The 17562-nt window shown below is 45.7% G+C and overlaps 1 protein-coding gene across 2 annotated transcripts in view; it reads left to right on the top strand.

Moving 5' to 3' along the window:
• The first annotated feature begins 4783 nt into the window (after positions 1–4783).
• HOPX (HOP homeobox) overlaps positions 4784–17562 on the top strand; it is a 30911-nt gene continuing 18132 nt past the window's right edge. The window contains exon 1 of one of the 2 annotated variants that reach the window (XM_080797336.1): positions 4784–5175. The gene's annotated coding sequence lies outside the window, so the exon portion shown is untranslated. Of the gene's footprint in view, positions 5176–9252; positions 9343–17562 lie in introns of those variants that run through there. The other variant, XM_080797339.1, reaches the window with a different exon arrangement.

Genomic DNA, 17562 nt, shown 5'->3' with positions numbered 1-17562 from the left:
TTCCAGACAAAATCACTCACAAAAGTCAAGTATCTTAAACAGACAGAGCTTGGTGGGTGTACCCCTTGGGAGGAGGGGGGACGGCTCTTCCTTTCTTCCTTGGGGCTCCTGTGAGTCACCCTGAGAAGTGGCCACAAAGGTCATGCTGGGTGGTGATTGGTAGCGTGGACTGTGCCGGGGTTTGACACCCAGTCAGGCAAGTTTCTACCAAAGGATTTAGTTTTTCTTCACCCCAGCTCTCCACCCGCTGCTTTCTAAAAGCACAGGGCCCACCCTTGAAATTTCATGGGTGTGGGGACTCTCTTTCCTCACCCTGTGTATTAGGGGATGACAATCAGGCTGAGGTGGCCCCAACCTGCATTACCTTCCTGTCACTCAAGGAAGGGCAGCCTCTTTGGTGAGGCTCCACCCCTCTTGAGAATGTCACCCCGCAGCTCCTGCTGGCAGCAGTGAGCCCTCACACGGAGGGAGAGGAGAAGACGCATTTGGAGGCATTCATGGGTGAAGACAGATACCCCCTTCCCCTTCCTCCTTCCCCAGATGGCTGATGCTCCCCATGACACCAAGGGCTGTCCCCTCCTCCAGTCAAGAGCATGAATGGGGTTTCTAGGGAAAACGATGCTTTGTGACCTCCCCATTCATTAGACTCTGGATGAAACAAAATGGAATGAGAGGAGACGATGAGTTTTAAGTCAAAGAGCAAAGGCCACGTGGACCATACCAGCTGGAACAGCCTTCCCCAGGCACCTTCGGCAGTGGGCGTGGGGCATGGGCCACAGCATCCTGACTCCTTGTCATGCACTGACTCGGGACTCATCCACAAGGACAGAGGGTGGATTAGGTAAGATGACGGAATCCACACTTGGAAATACATATGGCGGTTCACTGAAAGAATGACCGAATCTCTACCAGTTCACAAAAGGCCAGACTGTGGTTCTGTTATAACTCTCAGTCCGTCCTCACCAGGGACAGCCATGGGAAGCATCTCCAACCCAGGTTAGCTGACATCCTTTTCTGTAACCAGGTTCTCTGTCATTGCTGATCCTCTGCTACCTCCCACGCTGGTCTGGCCCAGGAAGGGCACGCTGGGGGTCAGCACTTCCACACCATCCGCAGATGGAATGAGGTTCTCGGTCACTCTCCAAGTTCACACCTTGGGGGTAGAAACTTCAGCAAGTATGCTTCTACACTCTGGTCACCCTTCTTCCTAATCTGCTTCTGTCCAAGTCAGATTTTGGCTCTGGGGAGGTTTATATCCCTCACGATAAATTTTCTTAAATGTCTTTGGGAGTCTTCTGTTCACCGGGAAATGGCTTTTTCTCTCCGGCCACCATTGCACGCTTCTCATACATAAAGTGTCCCTCTGCACTTTGGTGACCTCTGGCTTTGAGCAGGAAAGGAATAGCTGCCCACTGTCCAGATAGCACCAACTTCTATGTAGCTCTTCCGTGGGTGTTCAGAGTGTTCTGGTAGATAATTAGCTCACTTTAGGGGACCGGTTGAAACAGGGTCTCCTACTTCTCCGTCATCTTGCCCCTCCAGCCTATGTAGCTCTTCCAAACACTCCCGTTCGCTGTGGCACCTGGGGCTTTCAGTTCACTATTTTGTGCCCATCATGTGTGGGTTCCACAAAGATGACTGAGGAAAGGGGCGCCTGGGTGGCTCAGTGGGTCAAGCCTCTGCCTTTGGCTCAGGTCACGATCCCAGGGTCCTGGGATCGAGCCCCGCATCGGGCTCTCTGCTCAGCAGGGAGCCTGCTTCTCTCCCGGCCTCTCTGCCTGCTTGTGATCTGTCTGTCAAATAAATAAATAAAATCTTTAAAAAAAGAAAAAAAAGATGACTGAGGAAAACTGGGCTTCTTTTTGTAACGGTTAGTGGCAACTACCATTTCTTGAGCATATACTATGTTCTAGGCATTATGCTAAGTGCTTTACATATATTATCTCTAGCCCTTCTGGCCAACCTATTTTATAGATGAGGAAACTGAGTCTGAGAGAAGTTGTATGACTTTTTTTTTTAAGATTTTATTTATTTATTTGACAGAGAGATCACAAGTAGGCAGAGAGACATGCAGAGAGAGAAGGGGAAGCAGGCTCCCCGCTGAGCAGAGAGCCCGATGCAGGGCTCGATCCCAGGAGGAAAAGGCTTAACCCACTGAGCCACCCAGGTGCCCCTAAGTTTGAGAGAAGTTGTATAACTTGCCTTGGCTCACATAGATGGAAAGTGGCAGAGGTTGGGACTTGAATGCAAGCCCACATGGTTCAGGCTTTTCTTTCCTTTCCACCATTTTTCCTTTCCACCATTCTTCCAGTCATGCAACACATTGTTATTGAGCACCGACCACCTCCCAGACACTGTTCTTTTCACCACATCCTTTATCCTAATTCTCTTGATCTGTGACAATGCAGAGAAGAGTTCCTGAAGCCCACCACAAGGAAGAGGTCTAGAACAGCGAAGAGAAGGAAAACAAAATTGCCTATTGGTGTGTTAATTTGAAGTTTGTTCATCACCAGAAGAAGATAAAAACTAGGTGAGAATTACTGTATCAGCCATCTGTTTCCAGCTTACGAATCTGAAGCAGTAGCTGGAGCTCCCAGATGCAAACGTGGGACTATGGGATTCCGCTGAAATATAATAGACAAGAGGAGGAGCAGGAAAATGAATCTTAAACCCTTATAGACTGTTTGGCAAACTTTTTATGCTTAGTTGCAGTATTAGGCTTGATGTTTCTGAGAACTAACAGCATCATCAATCCCATCTGACACAAGAGAAGATAAGAGGCTGCTAGATTCTATGCTATTCCTCAGATGCGCAGAAAATCAGTGGTGATACAGACTTATAATCTAAGCTTGTAGACAAAAATCACTGTAGACAGCTACTTCCCTTATTTGTGGGTTGTTGAAATAGTTTTAACTAAAAACATAGTAATAAAATAAAAATAGTAATAAAATAACTAAAGCTAAAAACATTAAAAACTAACAAACAAAAAACAAGTGCCGTGGCAAGAGAAAGCTGCTTGAGTGAAGCAGAATTGCCATGGCCTGGGCTGGCCATCATGGATTCAGCCAGTGTGGGGGCCATGTGACCCAGTTCTCAGCAAGGAGACGTAACCGGAAGTCTGCTGATGGCTTCTGGAAAGACTTTTCTAACAGAGAGGGACGCTAAGGAGAAAGCCCGTTTTCCCTCCTCCCTGTCTTTGATTTTTTTCATTTAAGGATGGGACATACCAAGCCACCGCATCAACCTTGCTGCCATGACAGGAGGCAATGCTGTCACCCCGAAGATTACAAAATGGAACACAGAAGATGCCTGGGTTCTTGGTAACTTCATTGCGCCACGAGCAACCTGAAACCACACACCTGCAGAGTTCCTAAGTGATGTCAAGTTGCCCAATGGAATTGCTGAAGGCAACGCGTTATGCAGGAGTGAAAGAAACATGCGTGAACCAAGATGGGACCGCTGATTCCAAAACTTCTGTCTATTGGGTTACACAGCCTTCAAAGGAATTTTGAAACTAAGCAAACAGCATGTATCTGTTGAGCACCTACTAGGTGCCAGACACTGTGCTGGGTGTTGGGGTTACAAGAGTGGGCAAGGCTGGCAAGGTCACTGAGGTCATGGAAATGACCTTCAGGAGGACTGATGGTAAACCAACAAATAAGGATAGTTGAAAGCATTCTGAAGCAACTTCCTAAATATTGATTCAAATCAGCCCTGAACGTAAACCCAGACATCAGCATCACCATCGTCATTGTCACTGTCCTAATAATTCGTGCCAGGCTCTGTGGGTGTCAAACGATAAACAAGACATAGACCCTGCATTCAAGAAATCTGGGAGGCGAGAATCCAAATTTGGCCGTAGAACAGTCAAAAGTTAGGCAATGAATTAGGCAACAAAAGAATTCTTCTGGTAACCAGGGTTGGGATAGGCCAGCCCCCCTGTCTCCACTATTCTCCCACACATGTTTTATAACCATTGCCCCCTTTTCCAAGAGAGAAAGAAATATTCTTAATGATTGCTGCTCCTCTTTCCCATATGGCTGCTGTTCCTGAGAGAATCAAGGGTGCTTTTTCTTTGTCCAGCGAAGTGAATGTAGGCTGTGTAAATCTGGGTGGCACTTACTCGTCTGTGCTACTTACCAGCAAATACTCACAGATACTCCCATAAATGATCTCACCAAAGCCTGTCTCCCTTCCTTCATCCTCTCAAAATCATGTTTAGCTAATGTGCTTAGCAATGCTGAAATTGACTATTAACTGCCATATCTAACTATAAAAAACAGATAAACATCGGCTAACTGGGTCCCCACACCCACACACATACCCTCACCCTCAGAAACGCTTCCGCTGACGATCACATGAACCATGGAACGCTCTCGCACGTTTGGAGTGCTTCTTCCCACAGGCTAGCTCACACACTGGCTTTTTATTTGAGCTCTCATGGGGAATCTCTCAACTCTTAGATAGGAATTTCATTAACAAAGAAAGGGGAGGGGGGAGTCAGGAGGAAAAGTACAGCTGCAGAAGAAAGAAATGAAAATCATTTTCGAAGGGGATCTAATATTGTATCCTCCTAGCCTGAACCTCCCCTGTAACTGTTCTTTATTTGTACGTTCTATGCCTGAAACACACACACACACACACACACACACACACACACACACAACTTTTCGTTGATCGGGAAACTGTCCAGGCTCCTAACTTGGCACCCAGCCCACAGAGCTGTGAAATCAACCTCACCAAGCCTGTGGTTTAAAATATGGCAACATCTAACTGGAAGCCCATTCAAAATAAGGAACTTGGCACAACGATCCCAGGTCCTTTGTTTCTTCCTTCCTCTCTCAGCTGCATCTCTCATGTCATCTCGGCAAAGAGTCCTGCCTGGCCAAGAAAGAGAGCAGGGACAAGAAGGTGGTGCCGAGAAAGTTCCATGGAACTCAGAAGTCACCGCCTGCCTATCAGACTCGAAGAACCAGGCGGGATGTAACCTGGGCATACTTTCAGCTGTTCCCCTGCTGCCCACGCTGCAGGTTTTTCAGGTCCTTGCTTGAGCGAGCACTCACAGGCGTAAATAAACGTGCTACCAGCAGCCCGCGTCAGCCAGACCGGCTATTTAAGCGGGCTGGCATCAGCAAACTCGGCTTCCAGATCCAGGACTTGCCTTTGCCACTCCACGTAAGTAACTTTCAGAGCTTTGCCTTTACTGCAGAGGAATGAAACTGTAGAAACTGGACCGCAATGCTCTTCTGTCGGGGCAAGGCAGGGCTGAAAGGGAGGATAAGAGTTCAGAGCTGGTCCCGCAAAGGGAGCCAGAGAGCTCGGCTGGGTGGAAGATAGCAGACCCTTGCAGACAATGCAAGGGGTTGGGGGATCGGGGCAAGGTGGGGTCCGGTCTGGCCTTTCAGCCAGCAGGTGAGATGTTTTTCTTGCTCCCTCCTCTCTCTGGAAGACACTCTGAAACCAGTGTCTGCATGACCGGGCCAGATGCGTTTGGATTGATCCCTGAGAAGCTGATGTTATCATTCATCTCGGTCTCGAATCAGACAGCGCATTATTTTTTAATATCTTTTTGTGTCCGGTAGAGCAGAGTAAGAGACGGTGTCTCTGGAGGAAACAGAGGCGGCTCAGCGGTGAATCTGCAGCGCTATTTCTTGTTATGTCTGGTTCTTCCAACACTTATTTACAGCAGTGCAAACACTGATCTTGTTTAAGATGAAAAGGAATTCCATGCTCTGGGGGGTTGAGGCAATGTCGGTTTGTGATATTGGAGCCCAGCGGTACCCGGGTGTTTCGGTGAACTCTTAGGTAAGGTGGGACAGGAATCATTGAGTAAAGAGGCCCAGCACTCCACGGGACTTAGGTGAGAGGGTCTTGAAGAGGAATGCAGAAAGTTCCTGGGGGACAGCACTGCCAACCCCACAGTCCTTGACTGGAGCAGGGTGAAGTATAACCAGAGCAGGCGGAGAACAAAATAAAGGTACTGAGGAGAGGGGCAGGGAGGAGGAAAGGGAGCGGACCGGAGAGGAGTTCCAATTAGGCATCATATTAATAAAATACATGTTAAAAAAATACATGTAGGATTGTAATAGGAATAAAACACGACATGAATTCCATAGTTCCACCTTTGGGGTCAAGAATCTGGTGATTAAGAATCTGGCAAAAGCCAAGGACCTTTCCCAGGTAGTTCCCCCCGCCCCCCCAACACACACCTTGACACTCATTTTCTGGAGCCCTAGAACTCCACAGACCCCCAAATGAATGCATTTAAGCTAATTTATCTTTTTTTTTTTAAGATTTTATTTATTTATTTGACAGAGAGAGCGAGTGAGAGATCACAAGTAGGCAGAGAGGCAGGCAGAGAGAGGAGGAAGCAGGCTCCCCGCTGAGCAGAGAGCCCGATGCGGGGCTCAGTCCCAGGACCCTGAAATCATGACCTGAGCCGAAGGCAGAGGCTTTAACCCACTGAGCCACCCAGGCGCCCCTAATTTATCATTTTTAAACTGAGTGGAACTGCTGGTTAGGAACCTACAGAGGAGGCGTGGGGAGCCGGCCGCCCAAATGAAGCTCACTTGTGGGGTCACCAAGGTCTGGTTCCCATCAAGCAAATAATTAAGGGGTTTCTCTGGTCAAAGATAACTTGGGGGCCTGGAAGAAGAGAAAAGAAATACAAGACGGGCTCCTATTCTCAAAGAGCTTGACATCTAAAGTTTAATAAGAAGAAGCCAGGCGAGGGGCACCCGGTGGCTCAGTGGGTTAAAGCCTCTGCCTTTGGCTCAGGTCATGATCTCAGTCAGGGTCCTGGGATCCAGCCCTGCATGGGGCTCTCTGCCCCGCCCACCCCGCCTGCCTCTCTGCCTACCTGTGATCTCTTTCTCTCTCTGTCAAATAAATAAATAAAATCTTAAGAAAAAGAAGCCGGGCAAAAAATAGAACATATTGTACGACTCCATTGGTATAAAGTGATAGAAAATGCAAAGTATAGTAACAGAAAGCAGATCAGCAGTTCCCTGGGGAAGAGGAGGAGGCAGAAGAGAGGTAAGGGAATTACCAAGGGGCCCGGGAAACTTTTGGGGGTGGTGGATATGTTCACTATGTGATTGTGGTAACCATTTCTTACAGGTGAAAATGTATCTGATGGTCCACTTTAGACGTGTGTGGTAGTCTATGTCAATTATGCTCCAACAAACAATACTTTAACAACACAGCTTTTCTATTTAATTAAGGGCATTTCTAAAAAATCAGCCTACGCAACATACTGAAAATAAAAAGTATGTTTGGAAAAAAAAAATAATTCCATAAATAAAATGGAGGATCAGAGGGTCAGGATTGAGGGCTTGTATAGAACCTGGAAGGTTCCAGAGATCATCTAACTCAGCAATTGCAGATCAGGAAAACTGTTTTTAAAAATACCCAGGGGGTACCTGGGTGGCTCAGTGGGTTAAGCCTCTGCCTTTGGCTCAGGTCATGATCTCAGGGTCCTGGGACTGAGCCCCGCATCAGACTCTCTGCTCAGCAGGGAGCCTGCTTCCCCCTCCCCCTCTGCCTACCTCTCTGCCTACTTGTGATCTCTCTCTGTCAAATAAATAAATAAAATCTTAAAAAAAAAAAAATACCCAGGATGAGCCCCACCCTGACCAATTAAGGAGGATCCCTGGGCATTGTTTTTTAAAGCTCCCCCCTCCCCGGGATTCTAATGCACAGCCCAGGATGAGAACCAGTGAAACCCCAACCTCTCCCTTGCCATAGGAGGCTAGGAAAGCCCAGAGAGAAGGTGGGTCTGCCCCTGACCATCGAACCACTCCTCCCACGGCCCAGGGAAGACAGCAGCAGGATCTCAGAAGAAGAGGAACCCCTGAGGCCACGATCCTGGGTCCTCAAAACCACACTGGCAGCTCTAGCTAGGACAAGGCATCCAGCACATTTCATGCAAATTCTTGGAACCCAGACAGACTGGGGGCAGCCAGCGGAAAGAATTACTCAGAACCACAAAGGTGCATTATTTAGGGATTGTGCTAACACGTGAGAAGCGATGGCGAAAAGGGATGTTTCAAAACGAAGGCTTCCTTTTGTTCCCACCCAAAATATCTGGGATAAGCCAGGGGTTTATACTTCCAGAGAGACCCGCAGCAGACACACCAGGCTCTCTGCTGAGGTGCCCAGGGCGGTCTAGTGGTTCTTGTGAGGATCAGTGCGAGTTCTCAGCCCTGGAAGGAGCCAATCTGGCACTGCGGGCAGGGCGGGGGAGAGGAGGGGCGGAGAGGAGGGTTTCTCTGTGAGTTCCAGTCGGTCCTGGGCAGCAGCGTGAGGGTAAAGTTTGCCTCTGTGGCTACTGCTGCTCCCATCTGTTCCTCACCGTGGCTCCTGGGTGGGTGCAGGGGTGCCGCTGGGACCCCCCCCCCTGCTCTGCCTGGGCCCCTCCATGTGTTAGCTGGTTTCTCTGCTCCCTTCTAGTCCGAACGCATCTGATTTCCAGGGTCTCATCCCCTCCGGGCTTGGCTTCTCCATCTCTGGAAAACTAATTAAAGCTATGATGTTAATAGACAATAATTGTTTAATGAGTTATGTCCCAGGATATTAAATAGGTCCCAGCAAGATAATGTATCTGGGAATTCTTTGAAATGTTATCTAAATATAATTACCATTTGGGGCAATCAGGAGGATCAAAGTTTTAGGCGAAATGTATAATCTTGACTGGTAAAAATTCCAAGCAACTTGCTGGGGGAAAATACACCAAGATTGATTGGGGGTTTGGAGCACAATTCGTCAAATCCCATTCTGCAGAGAATTCCCTATGGACTGCGGGGCCCCACAGAATGCTTTGTCTGAATTGGTCTATTTTTTGTTAAATGCATATGGACTTATTGGAGATGGCTGCATGTATCTTTCTGAAAAACAGAGAGCCACCTTAAGGACACTACAGTGGAGATAAAATGTCAGGAAATTCTGTTCACAGGGCTTTACAGGTATTCCCTGGTTCACCCGCCTGCGTGGACAGCTGGCACTAGCAGTGCCAGTGCCTTGTCCTAGTGACAAGGGGCTTCCTTCCTTGGGGATGCAGTCCTGCAGCGGGGGACAAGGGACCCCCTCAGTTCCTGGGACTCTGGGTCCTTGACAGCCCTGTCTTCCCTCAGAAGCCTGAGACTGCTGCAGCTCTCCTTGGCAAGTGGCAGTGGCATGTGGCACGGCCTGCCTCCGAAGAGGGGTGTGGCCAGGTATGTGATTAACCTGTAGGGAAGCAGAGTCTGCAGGCAGCTGGGAGCCCAGAGCGGCTGGGCAGCCGGAGGGCACGGAGTCTTCCCCCGAGAGCAGAGCGCGCGTAGCATCGAGGAGAGGAGGGAGAAGGTAAGCACTGTCCTGGCTCCAGGGAGACCGGGCACTCAAGTTCGGAGGACAGGATTAGGCTATTGGCATCAGGTGGGCAGCCCACACTGGTTTAATGCTGCTGTTGGGAAGCCTGATGTTTTTTTCTCTGGCCAGAGTTTCACCAAAAATTGTTTTTTGAAAAACGAGTTGACATGATTGTACGGCTGATAAACATCGTTTTTGTAGAACAGTGACAGAATTTCTGCCTTCTTTGGATGCCTTGTCTTTGAATACATGCCTCTCCCCTTTGTTTTCAAATTCTCTTACTGTGGAATGGTTTAGCTCACTTGGACATTTTTTTTTTTTTTTTGAGACTGTGTCATGACTGAACCCAGATTAATTTTTAGATGCTGGCGACGGCTCCCTCGAACTTTTTTTTTTTTTTAAAGATTTTATTTATTTATTTGACAGACAGAGATCACAAGTAGAGAGAGAGGCAGGCAGAGAGAGGAGGAAGCAGGCTCCCCGCTGAGCAGAGAGCCCGACGCGGGGCTCGATCCCAGGACCCTGGGATCATGACCCGAGCCCAAAGCAGAGGCTTTAACCCACTGAGCCACCCAGGTTCCCTCCCTCGAACTTTTAAAAAGCCAGGTGAATGGGGATGGTTAACAGAACTGTAAAAAGATGAAAATGTGGGCGGAATTGTGGCATATGGCTCACGGTAATTTATAAAGTACTTACCTGCCCATCTCAAAGCCAGCACCTGAGGATCCCGAGGCAGCCCCTGGACCACAGCCATCCTGTCTGCTCACCTTGGGCAGGCTGGTAGAGAACAATCTATAAGGGATTCTCCTGGTGCAGGGGGTGTGTGCTCCTGTTCTTTTCCTGGCTTTGGGTCCCTTGACCGCCCCACCCTTCAATGACCCCAATATGGGTTTGGCATGTTGGTGCTGTTGATTCTGAACACACGTGAGTTTTGGGTGTGTGGATATGTGACCAAACAGGTACAGGTCAGGCTGTCCTTTCTATTTGCTGGGAAACTCCCTTCATCGATCTTCAAGAGATAGGTTAAACACTCTTCCACAGAATCCCAGTGTAGACAAGTCCCAGCAGAAAACAGTCGAGCCTAGGGAAGTATGAGTCTGATATTCAGGAGCCTGGGTCCTATTTTCAGTTCCCATTCAGCTCTAATGGAGTTTTGAAGCAGAGGGAGCCTGAAATATTTGTTGTTCCAGTGGATTTTTTAAATAAAGATTTTATTTATTTACTTGACAGAGATCACAAGTAGGCAGAGAGGCAGGCAGAGAGAGAGGAGGAAGCAGGCTCCCTGCTGAGCAGAGAGCCCGATGCGGGACTCGATCCCAGGACCCTGGGATCATGACCTGAGCCGAAGGCAGAGGCTTTAACCCACTGAGCCACCCAGGCGCCCCTCCAGTGGATTAATAGCGCCTCCTTTCATTTTCAAAAATACTTATCCTGAGCAATAAACTACATGGTCACCTCTGAATACCACACATAAAGGTTCAAGAGTACAATGAGTTGTCCTACATCTTAGGATGAGTTGGTGGCTGAGCTGGCTCTGGAACGTAGCCCTCCCCACGCCTCATTCTGGTCCCTGCCAAGTCACTCACTCGCTCTGTGACTCGGGTTCCCAGTGGGAAGCATTGTGTCCCTTCAGCCCAGACGGAGAGCCGGTGTATTTATATTGGCTTGCCAAACAGAAGTTCAACATGAATGCTAGGGGCTCAAGGAATTGTTCATCACAAGGTCGAATTACTCTATTTGCTTCAGGTTCTAATGTTAGCTTATGGCCATGTTTGGATAACGATAGAAGTTCTTCTAAAAGTAGGGAAGTTAATTTTTACCCATTCTCATATGATTTCTTGTAATTTGCTCCTGGTAGTTTTGATAAAATGTGGCCAAACATGAAAATCCTCCAGATCTTTCAGAGCTACTCTGTCCTTTGATGTTAAAAACAAAACCAGAAACAATCTAAGGCAGACATTGATCGGTTCTGGTCTCTTAGTATGTCCCGGGCAGGAAACTAATGGCTGCCACGGTAGCCACTAGGTCTGGAGGATCATAATGGAAGTTTCCTTAAATTCTTGAGGACATGACAGATCTGCTTAGATAGTCTAGTCTTAACTGCTGTATCTTCATTTCCTTCCTGTATGGTTTCTCCCTAAGAAAATTTATATAAACAATGTCTCTGGCTCTTATGCCCCTCACTCCTTTCCAAATTTCTGGTCTACTGGTGCCAAGGAGTGAAATCTGTTTTAGAAAATACTCTAATTCAGTAACTTGTGCTTGGAAGTATCTGTCCTTTTATTGTGTGTTCTCCATGCTCTTCTGTGGGAATAGAATGGCATCCTTTGGAGATGGCTGGCATTGGGGTGAATGAAGCAGGACTAAAGAAAGGGGGAGGTTTACTAAAAAAAGGTGGGGGGAGGTCATCTCCTCTTTCATTAGCATCATGCCTGGTTCAGGTTCTACAATTTACTTATTTATTTATTTATTTTTAACGATTATATTTATTTATTTGACAGAGAGAGACACACAGAGAGAGGGAACACAGGCAGGGGGAGTGGGAGAGGGAGAAGCAGGCTTCCTGCTGAGCAGAGAGCCCAATGTGGGGCCTGATCCCAGGACCCCAGGATCATGACCTGAGCTGAAGGCAGATGCTTAGCTGACTGAGCCACCCAGGCACTCCAGGTTCCACAATTTAAAAGGGAGGTTTCTAGTCCTTGGCACTAGCTTAGAAGAGCTCCTAAATGGCTGAATAATAATAAAATAAATCTATAAGGAACAGCAAAAGGATAACTTGGATAAGAAAAGTCTAGAAAGCCATTTGATATCAGTGTTGAAAAGCCTGGAGGGTGATCATGGTGGTCAACTCTCAGCTCTCCACCTGGCCAGCTGAGAGGAAAGAGACCAAGCCCAGGGATGGTGCGGGCTACAGCACGAAGGGTACTGAGTAAGCCAGGAAGCAGTCCCTCCTTATGCAAAAAATACCTTAGGAAGAATTACACAAGTAAACTCTGAAAGAGGGGGCAGCCCAACAGTCCCTTAATTTTTAAAGTCTTTGTTTTGTTTTGAGGCTTGTGTCGTCATATTCCTTAATTTGTGGTACCTTCTTGGGTTTTCCTTCTCATTCTATTTATTTGCTCTCCCACTCACCCTTTATCTTGTTCTCTTAACAGCATATTCTTTTTTTTTTTTTTTTAGATTTTATTTATTTATTTGACAGACAGAGGTCACAAGCAGGCAGAGAGGCAGGCAGAGAGAGAGGAAGGGAAGCAGGTTCCCCACCGAGCAGAGAGCCCAATGCGGGGCTCGATCCCAGGACCCTGGGATCATGACCTGAGCCGAAGGCAGAGGCTTTAACCCACTGAGCCACTCAGGCGTCCCAACAGCATATTCTTAAGACCGACCTATGTTGCGAATTATATTTCTAATGTATCTAATGCATTTTTTCTAACTGCTTTTTATTGGTCTCCTATTTCTATGCACTCTTTGGTTATTGAATCCTCTAGTATTGAACGTTTCTGCTGCTTTCAGGTCTCACAAATGATGCCATAATAAATATACTCCTACGTAGTGTTGAGCACTCTTCAGATCTGGTTGATGGGAAACAGGAAAGGGAGAGGGGTGGGCTAGAGGGCCTATGCTTTCTTTAAGCGATGAGGAATATTGAATTGTCCGTGAGAAATGGAGACATGTGATATCACAAGTCCTAGTCCAGTATTTCAAATGTTTAGAAGTTTTTCTTAGTTCCTTAGTAACTTCCTTAATCAGAGGCTGAAATAATATTCTGGAGCGTAAGGAGTGTGATCTTCAGTGATCTTCCCTTTTCAATGTCATGTTCTTCAACTTGGGCTCGTCAGTTCTGGAAGCATTTCATTTCTACATATTGGCCATTGATTACCTGGACAAAGCAAATGAAATGTTCTAAGGGACCTTATTAGTCATAGCATTGAGTGAAGTTTCTAAAATGTTTTGCTATTTTAATGTTTGCAAAACCTGTTGGCATTCAATTGCCCAACAGCAGATCCTGAGTCACCAGGAAAGGCATAGGAACCATAATAGGGATATCTTGTATTTATATAGGGTTTATAATTTATAGTGCTATTCATAAGCATAATCTATCTTATTGAATCCTACAACAACCCTGTGAGGCAGGTAGGGGTAGGATTAGTGTAGCAGGTAGGGATACCTTCAGTTGTAGATGAAGAAATGGCAGTTCAAAGCAATTAAGTTGTCCAAAGTCACTTGGAAATTTAAGTAACATTTCTGGAAGCAGAGTGAGGGTCTTCTGAGGCTCCATCCAGCATTTCTTCTTCTTCTTCTTTTTTTTTTTTAGATTTATTTATTTGAGAGAAAGTGAGCAAAAGAGCATGATTTGGGGGGTGGGGCAGAGGGAGAAACGGAGTCCCCGCTGAGCAGGGAGCCCTCCAATGAGCTGGATCCCAGGACTCTGGGATCAAGACCTCAGCCAAAGGCAGATGCTTAACTGACTGAGCCACCCAGGTGCCCCCTCATCCAGCCTTTCTGCAACATCTCTCTAATGCTCAGCGATATGACCTACAGTGGGTTGAGTTATCCCCTGAGCTGGACTTTGTAGAGTATCTGTCCTTTTCAATTATTTTGTGATGTTAATAAGAAGGCTCTAGCTTCCCACCCTCTGTTTATCCCATTAGCTGAACACCTGTTCATGAAAACAACTGGGTAAAAAAATAAGGCCCATATAACTGAGTTTCACGGCAACAAGCAACATGCATGGTTGGACTTTGGCATAATCTGGAGAGCTACAAAGTACCAAGTGCATGTCATTTTATTCATTACCTAATTACAGTCATAAAACAAGAATGGTGGTTGGACCATAAAAAGTAATTGATTGAAGTACATTTGCGTGGAGATAATTCTTCAAAGAGTCTTTTCTTTCTTTTCTTTTTTTTTTTTTTAAGGTTTTATTTATTTGACAGAGAGATAGAGCCCAAGTAGGCAAAGCGGCAGGCAGAGGAAGAGGGAGAGACAGGCTCTCCGCTGAGCAGGGAGCCTGACATGGGGCTCCATCCCAGGACCCTGAGATCATAAACTGAGACAAAGGCAGCCCCTTGACTGACTGAGCCGCCCAGGCACCCCCAAAGAGTCTTTCCTAGACATTTCAAAATGCAAAATCAACCTGAGAAAGTTATGCCTCCTTGCATTATGTTACAAACTCCTACAAACAGGCAGCCTAACCATCTACCCATCACGCATGTGCAATACCAGGAAAGTCCCTAACTACTCTTCTTTACCATGCAATTATGGCTCGGGCAAAAGTATTGTAGAACCCAGTATACATTTAAAAAAAAATAAATCATGATGAAATGTCCCCAGAATGACAAATGAATAGCCTTTTTGAGAGTCAGGCACTGGGAATAAGAACCACTTTGGAAAAAAACTCTAATTTTTGTTGACATTCTAAAGCGACTAGATGGCTACAGGACAATATGACAATTCTACCCGACTCTCAGTTATCTGTGTTGTGGCTTCACTGGATTAGATTTTTAAAATACCAGGCTGATTTCTATCATTAGCTTTTAAGTTTTGGAGCACCCTTCCTCTTCTAAGAAAGAACCCTATTTCTCCCTACCCTGCAGCCTATTAATATAATTAATTTAATTAATGTCTTCTAAGTCAAGCAGAATTAGGAAGCTAAGTAGGTTACCCAAAATGAAAAGCTTAAAACATAGAAAGGACATTGATAGGGGCATTGGGGTGGCTCAGTCAGTTGTCTGACTCTTGATTTTGGCTCAGGTCATGATCTCAGGGTCATGAGAATCAAGCCCAGAGCTGGGCTCCTCGATCAGCTGAAGATTCTCTCTCCTTCTCCTCTGTAAACCCCCAAAATAAATAAATAAATCTCTTTTTAAAAAGGGATATTTATAACCTGCCATTTTGACTTACCTGTGCCATTTTTCCTCTCCACAAACAGTTTAGAAAGGTGGTCTTTTTGTTATATGCTTCTAGCCTTAGCAGTGTAAATTTCTCTTTATGTTTAATGGTTTGCTTTGGAAAATATTAAAGATTCCCACCCCCCCGCCTCATAACAGAAATCTATTTGTCTAAAAATCTGTTTTCTTGGTGTATTAGGGCATGAGACATTTTCAAAGAGATCTGATAAATCAATTTACTTCACAAGTCTCACCCCTCCTGGATTATCTGGTTTGAAAAGCCCTGAGCACATGGCTGGGCCGCTGGAAATCTCTAGTACAAGCCGTTTTTGTCCCTTTGTTTATATTTGATCATAGGACCAAACTCTGTTTGAGATGTAATGAATATTCACACTTACTAAGCATTAGCACAACCAAACTAACAATACCCAAAGCGGGCAGAGGTCCAACCATATTCACCCCATCAGACAAATTTCTATCCTACCTATTCAAAGTGGGATAAAAATGAAAGATCAGGAAATTTGAAGCTATAGTGTATTCTCTGATCGGTGACCACAAAACTGCAACCATATGATTTCTTAAGAGCAAAAAGCGGCCTCCTGTTCACTACCAAGGTTAGGAATATGTGTTTTTGTCCTCCAAGATTCAGAACTGCATCTTGCTAAACTCCGACAGCAGTCTGGATACCTAAATTCAACAGGAATATTTGTACTATCCCACACCTACGTGAGAAATCGAATGTTTTATGTATACTAAGGGGACCAGATATCCAGGTTTGCCTGGGACGCTTCTGACGTATGCTGTTGTCTTGGTGTAATTAATCACAGCAACAGCACCCCCTTTGCACACCGATGCTCCAGGTTAGGTGGCAAATTATTTGGTCCCATTCATTTAACAGTTTCAATATTAAAGAGCACCTTGGTTCAAAATGTGTTGTGGGCTCTTCAGTGGTCCTTAGAAGTAGAAACGAGGCACAAAGCGTTCAGCGTACCAGGGACAGAGCCTGGAATAAGCCACTGCATCCCCCTTTCTCAGGTCAGTGACATTAGCAAGCTGTTGTTGGGGAGTAGCATGATCATTTAAACCCAGGCCATGCCGAGTGTCAGAATTTTAGAGGAGAAATGATCTCAGAGGTCATCTGGCCCAACATCATCACTTTTCCAGATGAATAAATTATTGCACTTCTGGAAACATGAAGGTCTTTTTATAGTTTTCTAAGTTGTTTCTTGAGCACAGTCTCACTGGATCACAATTGAAGTAAGGAAGGAAGTTTTTAGCCACATTTTATAGAGAAGAAAACTAAGTTTCAAATGCTAAAAACAAACAAACAAACAAAAAACCAAACACCTCAGCCAAGGTCATGTGACTACTAAGTAGAAGAGCTGAAATTGAAATGCAGGTCTGACTCTTTGCCCAGTGCTCTTTCCAATATCCCATACCGGTTTAATATTTTCATTCATTAATGAGGATTTAAAATCTCTCCCCTCTATGTAATTCAATAAAGATATACAACACTCCCTCTGTAACTAATGCTGTACTCAAAATAATTTTATTTCTGCTTCTTTCTCCTACCTGCAAAGAGCTCAGGCCAGCAACTGAACTGTTCTAGCCTGACAGCGCCTCTTGGTGGCTGCCCCAGGAAATGCAAGGCACAAAACCTTTCCTACCCCCTTCTTCCTTGTCCCTTGGGTAGAAGAAGGAGGAGGTGAGGACTGTGCCAAATAATCTCTGAGTTTTTCTTTATTGTTCATTAATTATGTCTCTATAGGAAACTATATTTTCCTATAACTATAGAAAATATAGATTCTATAGGAAACTATATTTCCTATTAATTATGACCACCTACTCCTCACATCAGTGCTTCTCAACATTCCCCTTCTCCCTCCTTCCCCCACTTTATTTCATATCTGACCCGAATACAGCTCTAATGATTATGTTTTTATGGGTAAGTCATACTTCCCAAAGTGAAAATAAATTTCAATCACCCTGCATCCAATATGTGTTCACTGTACACCCTACAATGTGTCAGGGACTGTTCCTGACTCTTGGGATACATCAGATTTGGGCTATAAACCTCTAGCTTCCTCCAAGTTCCCTGAACCCCCTTCAATATCCATACCAGAACCTCATTTCTCTGAGCCAAGGCTTAATTAAGTGTGTTGTTTCTTAAGCATTTGCCTTCAAAGTGAGAGGATAGCTTATTAAATTTCCCTGGGATATTTCAACAGGATGAATTTCTACCTTTTTTTTTTTTTTCTGTAACAAGCATTTTAGTTACACTCCCTCTGGTCGGTCAGTAAGCCTGGGATTCTACCTACAGTTT

This window comes from Martes martes (genome assembly GCF_963455335.1).
Source record: "Martes martes genome assembly, chromosome: 2".
In the NCBI taxonomy this organism is placed as follows: domain Eukaryota; kingdom Metazoa; phylum Chordata; class Mammalia; order Carnivora; family Mustelidae; genus Martes; species Martes martes.
Note: the sequence above shows the minus strand (reverse complement) of the source record. Positions and strands in the feature narration are given on the sequence as shown.